The following is an 11,700-nucleotide window of genomic DNA, read 5'->3' on the forward strand; positions in this document are numbered from 1 at the left end:
TAAAAGGCTACTACTAAGTTTATTGCTCCTTATACTATAGTATAGGATTGTAGTAGGCTAATAGGGGTGTGTATAGCAGTTATATCTCTACTATCTAGGTATAGGGTAATCTAGTTGTATCCTAAAAACATATCTATTAGGGATAATATCTTGCACCTAGTAAATTTCTTAGAGAATTTATCTATAGTTAGAGGTAGGTTTGCGTCCCTCTAGCTAACCTTATTTATATAGATAGTATTCTAGACTAGATAGTGCTTCCTATCTTTCTTTGCTACTAAGAAATATAGGTTCTAGTACAGGCTGTTGCACCTCTTAAGTGTTCCTTAATCTAGACGCTCTTCTAACATCTAAATAAATTCTTCTTCTACTACTTTAGCTACTAGGAAACTGCGTATTTACTATGCCTTATATAGGATTATCTTTATTTAGTAAGGCAGGCTAACATCTTAAGTAATGCGTCTACTTTCTCTAAAGTTAAAGGCAATAGCTACTTCTCTATTAAGAATTATTTCTTAAAATAGAGTCCTTTCTACTACTAATAAGTCTGGACTAAATTTCTATTCTTGCATCCTCTTAGTAGTTAGCCTAGACCCTCTTAGAAATAATGCATATCTTTTCTTAAAAAGATAGTTAAAAGGGCTAAGGTTAACTCTTTCGCAAATACTAAGCTTTAGCAGTTAGTTTTCCTTAGCTACTATTTTCTAGTCCTCCCTTTTAAACTCTATATCCTTATCCTTCTCTTTTAGTTTATCTACTAGTTAGATTTTCTTGCTAACTTTTTTATACTTAGTGCTTACCTTAGTAACTGTTTACACTACTTTTTATTATACACCTTAATTTAGCTTATATATTACTAATATTAGGTTTAGCTCTTAGATAGCCTATAGGTCTTTACTTGCCCCTATACTATATCCTATAGTTTATGCTACCTATTTTTCTAGCATCTTCTTATCTTCTAAGGTGAATAGTTATCTATATTCACTAAATCCCGCTTGTAGCTCTATATAGTCTGCCTCTTATAGAAATTTTAAATATACTACATGTTCTACTATATAGTATTTATCTCCTAGGTATTAATTTTGTAGGATCTCTTTCCTAAGCAAGGGTCCTGCTATTAGTTTTCTAACTTGTCTTCCTCTTCTATTTTGTCTCTATCTTCTAGCTTTAGATCTAAGGCTATAAAGACTGCATTCCTTTCCCTATCTAAGGATAGCACCTAGCAGGTAACCCTCCTGTAGATATTATACTAAATAGCTAGCCTAGCAGAGGTATACTATAGCCCCCCTAATATAGCTAAGCAGGTTAGGTTTGTAATTACCCTAAAATAAGTTAGGGTCTCTACCTCCCCTATGCGTACTAGCATATTCCACGCGGTTCTAATAAATAGGTCTATCCTGCTGTTAGCTATAACTACCCCCTGCGTATACCCTAGGGTCTAGGTTAGTGTCTTAATAGGTACCTATAACGCCTGCGTAGCACTTAACCTTAAGAGATTTATTTATACCCCTATATTAATTAGGTAGTTTACTATATTCCCCCTTATACTAGTTTAGCAGGTTAGTAGTTCTGCGTAGAGAGTTATCTAATTTAATTCCTAGTTAGCGCAAGACTTGTCTTTTTCTTCTTATATAACTAAATCTTTTCTATACCTGTCTAAGTTTTGTCTAAATTAAAGCCTTACTTAGGCGTTAAGTACTTCTAGTATTATAAGCATATTGCGCTAACCTAGCGCAGGGTTCTTTACCTCTAGCTCCTCTAATTAATTAATATATCTAAAGGGTGAAATTAGCGCACCCTTTGGATACCTATTTAGGACTAGCGCACTTTCTAGGACCCCTAGCTCTACTATATTTACCCCGCTAAAGTGGTTATTATCCTGCAGGACTTAAGTCTAGGGTTCCTATAATAATGTCTTGATTTATTCCTGTAGATAATCTTGCCCTAGTAGGTTAGCTACCGCAATTCCCTAGACTTCCTGCCTAAGAAAAGCAGCTACTATTTAGTTTAGGCTTAGGCGTATTATTCCCTTAAGCTCTTTATTCTTTACTTCTTTAAACTATACTTTTCTTCTTATTATTAGTAGGTCCTAATTAGGCCCTAAATTCGCATAGCCTTTACCTATATTATCTAGTAGCTAGATTATCGCAAAGGGGTCCATGTGGGCCTAGGCTAGGTATAGAATCTCTAGGGTCTCTTTAAGCTCTATCTCCTTACCTGCTCCCTCTTCTTAGTTTACTAGGTTTTATGCTAGTCTTCCTTGCCTGCGCTTCTAGATTAATCCTGTCCTTACTTCTTCTAAGACTTGGTCCCTTCGCTTTTCTTTCTCCCTTGTGGAGGCGTGGATCCTAGGTGTATTCTTATCTGCTAATCCTAGGATAATATATCTTAAGTCTATATAATCTAGCATTATTACTACTAGGTCTTCCTTGCTAGTTTGTAGCATTTAATAGTTTAAGAACTGCTTATATTCTTTTTAAGTATCCCCTAGTTCTAATCCTTAATTCTAGGAAGATATTGCGTTAGCTCCTGCTCTTTTTACCGCTAGGTAGTCTAGTCCTTAAGTTTGCCTCTGCTGCTAGCCTCTTAAATCTATTCTATTAAATAGTTCTAGCTTAACCTATAACGCTAGCTAGCTAAGGATATCCTTAGTAACCTTATAGTATTTACGCAACTTTTTCTTTATCTAGTAAAGAGTAAGGTTCTATAGTGCTAGCTTAGTAACCTGCCCTAGTCTTTTATATAATAGTCTGTAGTAAAATATTATAGTCCTTATTTCTAGATTCTAGGAAGTGCTTACCTACCCTAGCGCTATAAGTTCTAGCTAGGGGGGGTAGTCCCTTACTAGGTAGGTTTCTAATCTATATATATTACAGGTGGGTAGTTTCTTATTATACCCCCTATAACTCTATATCCCTAGCTAAGTAGTTAACGTTTACGTAGGGCCCTAGGTTCTTAGCTAGTTTATTAATAAGCCCCTAATTACTATAGTATTCTAACGTATTCCTTGCTCTATCCTAGCGTTAGTTGTATGTAAAATAAAGTAGAGCTAGTTTACTAGGCTTTTTAGTAGCGGGCCTATTGCGTGGTATTCCTATAGCCTATTAGCCTTAGCTAAACTTATCTTTATTTTTCCTAGTGCCCTAATTAACTAGTCTATTTCTAGGTTAACGTTTAGTAGTAGTTAGGTAGTGGCTTGCTCCTTTCTAATACCTTTTACTGCCTCTATAATATCCTCCTTTATAGGCGTAGCTTTTACTAATTCTAATATCTAATATGCCTACTAAGTATCTTCCTCTATTTAGCTAGCTAATATATATTTTATTCCTTCTCTTTACTAATAGATTCTTTTAACGTAGGTATAGATCTTCTCTAGCTTATAGCTTGCTACCTTATTGCTATTAGGCCCTCCTAGTATACTAAGCAAGACTAGCTCTTTATCTACCTAGGGTAACCCTCTAAAGAAGAAGAATCTAACCTTGCTTTCGTGTAGCTATTTAGATACTAGGCAGGTATTACTATACACTATAAAATTAGTATAGTAGTCTAAGAGACCTAGGAAGTTCCTAGAGGCTTCTTATATATACGCATCTAGGAAGGTTTAGGTACCTATCCTTTAGGCTGTATCCTAGTCCCTCTAGTGCTCCTTTATAGCTTCCTGCAGCTCCTCCTAGTCTTGCTTCTAGTAGGGTCTAAGCTTCTTTACAAATGTTCTGCATATAGCATTATAAAAGTCTAGCAGAATTTTTAGCTAATCTACTTTGTCTAGCCCCCTATTTTCTACCTAGTGGTTATAGTTATCTAGGAACTCTATAACCTCCCTCCCCTAGAACTAAAAGTTAGTTTTCCTAGGCCTTATAGGGACAAGGACTCTTCTTAGGGATCTAGAGGTTTCTATTTTAGTTAACCCTAGGGTAATGTTGCTTTCTCTAGGTATTATTCCTAGTAAAAAGGATAGGCTTAGTTAAGGTAGTAGGCTTCTGTAAATATTAAAGGAGGTGTATAAACTAGTAATGTTAATTAAAATTATTAGATAAGTTAGTATCTGCTTGCTTGTGTTACTTCCCCCCTTTCCTGTCTCTTACTTTTATAGACTGTCTCCTCCTCCTTAGTAGCTATATCCCTAACACCCTTCCTAAATAGTGCTAGCACTTGTATTTATTTTTAGTGGATTCTTGTTACGTTAGTAACTTTAGCCTAGCCCTATTTTCCTGCTAATAGCGCATACCGCCCTATGGCCTTTATAGTAGCTTTTCTATTAGTAGCAATATTCTAGGTGTTCTAGCACTTCTAGTATTGCTAATGCTTCTCGTAGTTCTAATTATTCTAATAGTTCTAGTTTTAGTTGTTCTAGTTTTAGTTGTTCTGGTTGTTCTAGTTCTGGTCGTTCTGGTTGTTCTAGTTCTGGTTATTCTGGTTGTTCTAGTTCTAGTTATTCTGGTTATTCTGGTTCTGGTTATTCTAGTTCTGGTCGTTCTAGTTCTGGTTGTTCTGGTTGTTCTGGTGTTCTAGTGTTTTCTAGTTAGCCTCTTAGTGTTGTTACTCTGTTCCTACTAACGCGCGTTAGCCACGTCCTAATATAGGCCCACTATTTTTGTCTTAACAATATTAATTATTAACACTACCTATTTTTTTTAATTTTTCTCTACCTTCCTTATACTTAGAGAAACGTCCTCTTGGTTGCATGCTGCTGGGCCCTCCCCTTTACTAGGATAAGATAAGTTCCCCTTAGGCTTCGCTATTTATACTAGCAGGGAGAGTAACCTAGTTAAACTAGGAGAAGTGGGAGGGGCAAGGTTTAATAGTAGTAATCCTATAGTAGAGGATAGGGGTTTAATATAGTAACATAAGTAAAATAATAATATTGTAGAGTTGAAGTCAAGTCTGCCAGAGTTATTTTTGTCCTATCCTCTAATCCTTCATGCCTTTATACCATTCAATTTGCCTAACCTTTTAGGCTAAGCCTTGTTTTCCTCCTATACATCCCTCACCACGGCACACTAGGGTAGCTATATAGGTTAAATAAATTAAGTTAGTAAGCTATAGATCTCCTCTTACTACTATCCTTGCTTTACACTTAATTAGGTAACTATCCTAATTAAGCTTATATATAAACACCTATTTAAGTAGGAGTAGACGCTCTCCCTTAGTTAGCCTATTAATCTCCTCCTAGGTACTAGCTTTTAGTAGAGTATTAATTTCTTTATATACTACGTCTCTAAATTACTATCCTATTTAGTAGTTATAGAGATCCTTCTATTATTTTAGCTCTTTTTATAGAGCGTCCTAGTGCGTATTTCTTTTAGGGTTTTTAGGAGATTTGCTCCCTATTATTACTATAATTATAGCATAGATTATAGTATTTAGTTTAGGATATACTAAAAGATTATATAAGGGATTTCTAATTAGATTTATATCTAATAGATCTATTACTATATATATCCCTATATTTATAGAGCCTTCTAGTAGTTTATTAGGGTTCTATCCCTAAGCTTGTTTACTAACACACGTTAGTAGTAGTCCTTTAACTTATAGTTTTCTACTTCTTCTAGGAGCTCTAGGTGCCGCTTGTAAGGGATCTGCAGGAGATATAGAATCTAGTCCTAAAGCAGGTAGGTAGGAGCTCTGCTTACCACCCCTATAAGAGCTAGATAGGGTGCCCTTACCTATCTCTGTGCTCTTATAGAGTAACCTACTAATAGCACTCTCCCCTCTAGGTCTTTCCTAGGAGCTACCTATTATGGCGTTAAAGTAAGTTAGATTACTACTATCTTAGGTAGTAAGACCCTAATCTATAACCTATATAGATCCTTTATCTCCTATACTAAAGTTTAGTTCTAGTATTAGTTTAGGAGTTTAGAGCCCTATTAGCTTAGGGGACTTTATATAGATCCTTTATGCTAAGCAAGCTATATTTAGTACCTACGCTAGAGGTGTCTGCTTAGGGGGTTATAAATTACTAGGCTAGCTAGCCTAATTATCTACCTCCTCTAGCTCTACCCTACCCCCTAGCTCCTACACTAGGTTTAGTCCTCCTTGCTTACTAGACTCCTTATATTACTCTACTATAATATAAAGCTAATTAAAGATATTAAGCTCTTTATATACTTCTCCTATATTATAGATCTTATCTTTACTAATAATATTAACTATCTTTTAAGCCTCTAACTATTAAAGCTACTCTAGATCTTTCTCTTTATAGAAAAGATCCTTATTAAAGGTAATATTCCATGTTGTAATAATCTAATTAAGCAAGGGGATCTATATCCTATATATATTAGATACTCTATATCCTACTAGATATCTAATATAACCCTAAGGGTTTACCTTAAAAACCCTCTTATAACGCCTAGCTACTTAATCTCTATTAAGGGGGTAAGCTTAACAGCTATAGGCGTATATTCTACTCTAATTAGGGCAGAGATTAGTAGTTGCCTCCCTTATCTGCTCTAGTTGCTACCACCTAAAGTATCTAGTAAACTAATAATCTAGCACTTTGTTAGGTAATATTATATTATAAGCATAGGACGGGCTTATAAATAGAGCTAAGTTGCTGCTTTAATAATTTTAGGCTAGAGCTTTGTTAGTAGGTTAGCACTAATCCTTATTTTAATTAGTTTTATTATAATCTCTTGCCCTACTCTTTCTACTCCTCTATTAGGTTTATAGGTATATATAGGCAAGCTCTTAATCTTAATACTATTATTAGCTACCTAGATCTAAAAGCAAGATTTACCACGCTAAGGGAGCGTTGCAACGTTATTATCTTGTATAATCTTAACTATACTAAGCTTATATTAGTTAAGTATTAAGCTCTTAAATTTTTTAAACACCTATATAATCTTATTAAGGTTTTTAGCTTACAGTAGATAGGTATAAAGCTTTCCTAAGTAGTTGCACTTTAATACTAAGATCTATTACTTATAAGCTATACCTGTTAGCATGTTAAATAGATCCTATAATACCTAGTAGTATAGACGTAGTAATCTTTCCCTTAGTTATCTTAATATAACCTATTAGGCATGTATAATAGCGTAGTACTCGCATTTGCTCCTAGGAGTTCCATTAATCCTAACGTTTATTACTAACTTAACTATAGCTTTAAGGGCCTTAGGTCCTAAATAGCCTAATTATTAGTGCTAAAGCTCCTTACTATTATATCTTAGGTAAGTTATCTAGGATTATTAGGGTTATTTAGGCACTATACTTTAGATTATTAGATAAGAGGTAGAGGGCTTATATTCTAGGAAAGTTAAGTTAAACTTGCGCAGTAACTTGGCTAATACAACGCTCTTTTCTAATAATCTAAACTGCAAGGTAGTATCTAGCCTAAGGAACTAAACTCCTGCTTTAAGTAATTAAGCTTCTAATATAATATTTACATAAAAACCTTCTACTAACACTATATTAGTAAGCACTAAATCTTCTATTTTTAGACCTCTTAGTCTATTAAGAGTATTAGGGATTACTCTAGTCCCTCTGCCTAAGATTAGAAAAGCTTAAGTTCCTGCTTTAACTATCTTATATCTAACTAATCTAAACAACCTTTCTTCTAAGTAGCTTATATTATTAACTAGGTGTACTATACCCCTATTGTTAAAGATAGTGCTCTTTAATAGAGCGTAAGCTTTAAAGTCTATAGTTAAATAGATCCTGTTTGTTTTCTCTACTATTAATATAGGGTTAATTAGTGCCGCCTAGATACTGCCTAGATAGGTAATCGCGCTTACCTTACTACTATAATCTTAATTAATAGGATAGGACTTAATTAGAGCTTTTCTTAACTCTTTAAATTTTTGATTCCTATTAATCTTTTTCTTAATCTCTAATTATTAAGTAGTAGTAAGCTTGTTACCTATATTAGTCTAAGCTTTAATAATATTTTTATATTTAGGAGGTTTCTATAGGTAGGATCTACTACATAGGTATAAAGACTCCTTCTTAGGTTAATTAGAAGGTAGAGCTCCTATTATTGCAAACACTCTAGGACCCTTAGAGCTTAATCTTATATTGTTCTCTTAGAGAAGTAATAAATAGATCTTAGTAACCTGTAGGAGGTTATAAGTTAGCTCTCCTATTACTAACTTTTTAATAATCCTTTAAAATATAGTTTAACCCTAATCTAGTAAGATCCTAGTAGATAGAGCTTTAAGATAATCCTATACTATAAGCTATCCTTTAATATTAGGAATGTTGTATATATTAGCTTATGTATATAGGATTATCTACTCCTTCTGCTAGTAATTAGCGTCTTAGCTACTTATCTTTGCCTTAGCAAGATAAGCTTTGTACTATAATCTTGCTAGTGTTATAGCGCTTAAATTAGTTAGCGCTAGGTTGTTGCAGAGCACTTAGATAAGTGCTTAGAGGGTTACTCTTCCTTAATTAACAAGCTCTATATAGGCTAGGGTAAGGATCCCTTAATCTACTATATTATTAACCTATATAAAAAGGTTCTAGATTACTAATAACTTTAATACCTAATCTAATAAGCAGGCTTAGTACTAAGCTATTTAGAGTTTGTACTGCTCGCTTGTTATATTAGATAGCGCGATACCTATTAGCATGTTAGGCTTAATAGGTTTATTCTTAAAGTAGTTTTTAGCATCCTAAGCCTTAGGGTCTACCTCTACCTAGATCCCTTTAGTTAGGGCATGGTATCTAAATTAAATATACTAGGTAGGCTAGTTAGTTAATCTAGTAAGTAGGATATCCCCCTTTAGGATTTAGTTGCTTATAGTAGAAGAGTAATAAGTAAGCTTCTGCTTAAGAAATAGTATAAAAGAAAAAGTAAAGCTTGCTAGCTTAGTGTCTAAGTTAAATAATACACTTAAATAGATAGGATAATCTTTAATAAGGTAAAGCGCGAACTAGGCTTATAACTATAGAAATCTAGATTACTAAGGTTAGGAATAATTTAGGAGATAGATTATTAGATTGTATCTACTACAATTAGACTTATATATATAGAGCTTCAGCTACCCTTACTAGAAGGTGAATAATTAGTAAACCTTCCTTACTAGAGCTCCTGCTTTTTATTAGGCACTTAGCAGTAAGCTAGCAGTTAATCAGATAGTGGGTCATACAGGGGTATTGATTAGGGTTAATCGGATCAAGATGCTCCGTGATCTGGTTAATATCCCTCCTACAACAAGTTCTAACTATATCTAGGGCGCCTATGCAAGTCCTGCTATTATAGCTATAAGACCTATACTTAATTAGAAGCTATCCTTGCTAATAATCCTAACGTTTGCTAAGCCCTCTATAACTAGCTTTAGTTTTATTATAGTTACTAGGAGGATTGCCTCTATATTATAAAGAAGGGGACCCTTAGTACCTTTATAGGGAAACCTACTAAAGGCACCTATTACTAGTTTATACTATAGTTCTACTAGCTCTGCTATTATTTTAAGGATCTTATATTAAGGGCTTAAACTAATAACGCTGTTACTCTACTTGCCCCTACTACTTACTTACGCGCCTATAATTAGTATTAGCTTAGTGCTATTATTCTATCTACTACTAGTACTCTAGCGTTTCCTCTTTAGTCTACTATTACGCCTTTATATAGTAGTTATAGTAACAACAATATTATATAGCTTACTACTACTACTAGTATTACTTTCTAGTGTATTAACTAGCGTATAAATAAGACCTAGGCCTAAACTAACCTTTATATTAATAGGCTTAAGAGCGCTGCTAAGCGCACTACCTAAGGTATTAAGACTCTTATTATTAGTATTAGTTTTCCCTTATTCTCTTTATATCTATTCTAATATTTATTTTCTTTAGGCCTAGGGTACTACGTATTAGCAAGCTATTAAAGCACTACCCTCCTTCTACTACTACTACTACTATTACTTATACTTATTAACTAAGTCCTCCCCTACCTGCGCTACGCGTAAGCGTTACTACTATTACTAAGAGACATAGAGGCGTTAGAATAATATAAACAATAGTTTAGGGGGGGCTAAAGGGGGGTTAGTTATAGATAGTAATAGTATAGATACTACTACCTAATTATTAGCTACCTTATAAAACTTTAGTAGTAGGGCACTTGCTTAGAGTGTTATAAGGATAAATAAAAGATATCTTTAATACCTTTCTACTTCTTAATTATAATAAAGGTCTAAGTTATTATTCTAGTTTCCTTTTACCCTTACCTCCTAGCTTTTATACGTATTAGGCTATTATTATGCGTAATATCCCTATACTATTCCTTAAACCTATCTAGAGCCTTAGTATCCTATACTACCTCTAGCGGGTGCTATATTAGATTAATATACCCCTTCTATTTTACTAGGACTTAATACTTCTTTTTTCCTCTTATATTCTTTATATAAAGGATCTCTTCTACTTCCTATTTATCTAGTATTATATCTTTATTTTCTAGAGTAACTATTAGGCCTAGTTATAAGTCTTAAAGCTTCTAGCTTAGTAGTAGGTTATTAGTAGCTCTCTCTAGTAGATTTATATATACAGTCTTATATAAGTTCCCTAGTAAGTCTAATACTACTATAAGTAGAGTAGGGACTTCTATTACTTTATACTTTACTTATAGCTAGTTAATCTTTTTACTTAGTTAGTTTATCTTTATATTACGTATTATAAACTAAACTATATTACCTTTTAGGAACTTTTTAGCTAGGTATTAGGACTAATTTATTACTTCCTATTATTATTACTATTAGAATATAATAGTAGCTTATGCTAGCTCTACACCCCTCTATAGGTGCGATAAGAACGCTATAGCCTCTCTATAAAGATTCTTAGGCTTTACTAGTAGTAATATTATCTTTTATAGCGTGTCTATAGTATACCTATTTAAAAGCAGGTTTAGGCTAATACTAGTTATACTAGAGTCCCTATTATTAAGTGCAAGTTAGCAGGCTAGTAGGTAGTTAGGCTAGTTAGTCTACTTAAAGCATACTATTATACGCAGTACTGCCTACACCTCTTAGTTTACCCGCTCTGTCCTGCTATCTATCTAGGGGTGGTATATAGTAAATAGTAACTAGTTTATCTTTATTATCTAGTATAATATTATCTAGAAGGATCCTAACTAGTTAGAGCCTTAGTTAGTAATAATAAAGGATAGGAAGCCCTAGAACTACTACTAGTTATCCTAGAAGATCCTTGTATAATAATTAGCTACTATAGAGACTATTACTTTAAGCTAAATATATTTAAATAATCTATTAGTAATAACTAATAGGAACTAAGGTTTGCTATTATCTTTTGTAGGTAGGTTAACTATAAAATCTATAGATATTTAGGACTAGTATTATAACGCAACTAGTATAGGTTATAATAGACCCTATTAGCGCTTCTAGGAGATATAAGCACTATAATAATAGTAGTTTTAAATATACTACGTAATATCTCCTAATATTCTATCCTAATAATAGTTATAGCGTAGTATTTAAAATATTATATTCTTTCCTAGATATCCTACTAAATCTAATTTATATGCTTGCTATATAATAGTAGTTATAAGGGGTTCCTATATTAGTAACTAAATAACGCCCCTCTAAAGCAAAGTGCCGTGTGCGCTAATTATACAGTCCCTAATCTATTACTTTATATTAGCTAGAACTAGGAAAGACCTAGCGCCTTTCTAAACCGCATTAAGATATACTTAGTATATCTTATCTTCTAATACTGCTTTGTCCTATAGTGTCTATATATACAGGTTAGCAAAGA

This window comes from Plenodomus lingam (assembly GCF_022343315.1).
Source record: "Plenodomus lingam strain CAN1 chromosome Unknown contig_7, whole genome shotgun sequence".
Lineage (NCBI taxonomy): Eukaryota > Fungi > Ascomycota > Dothideomycetes > Pleosporales > Leptosphaeriaceae > Plenodomus > Plenodomus lingam.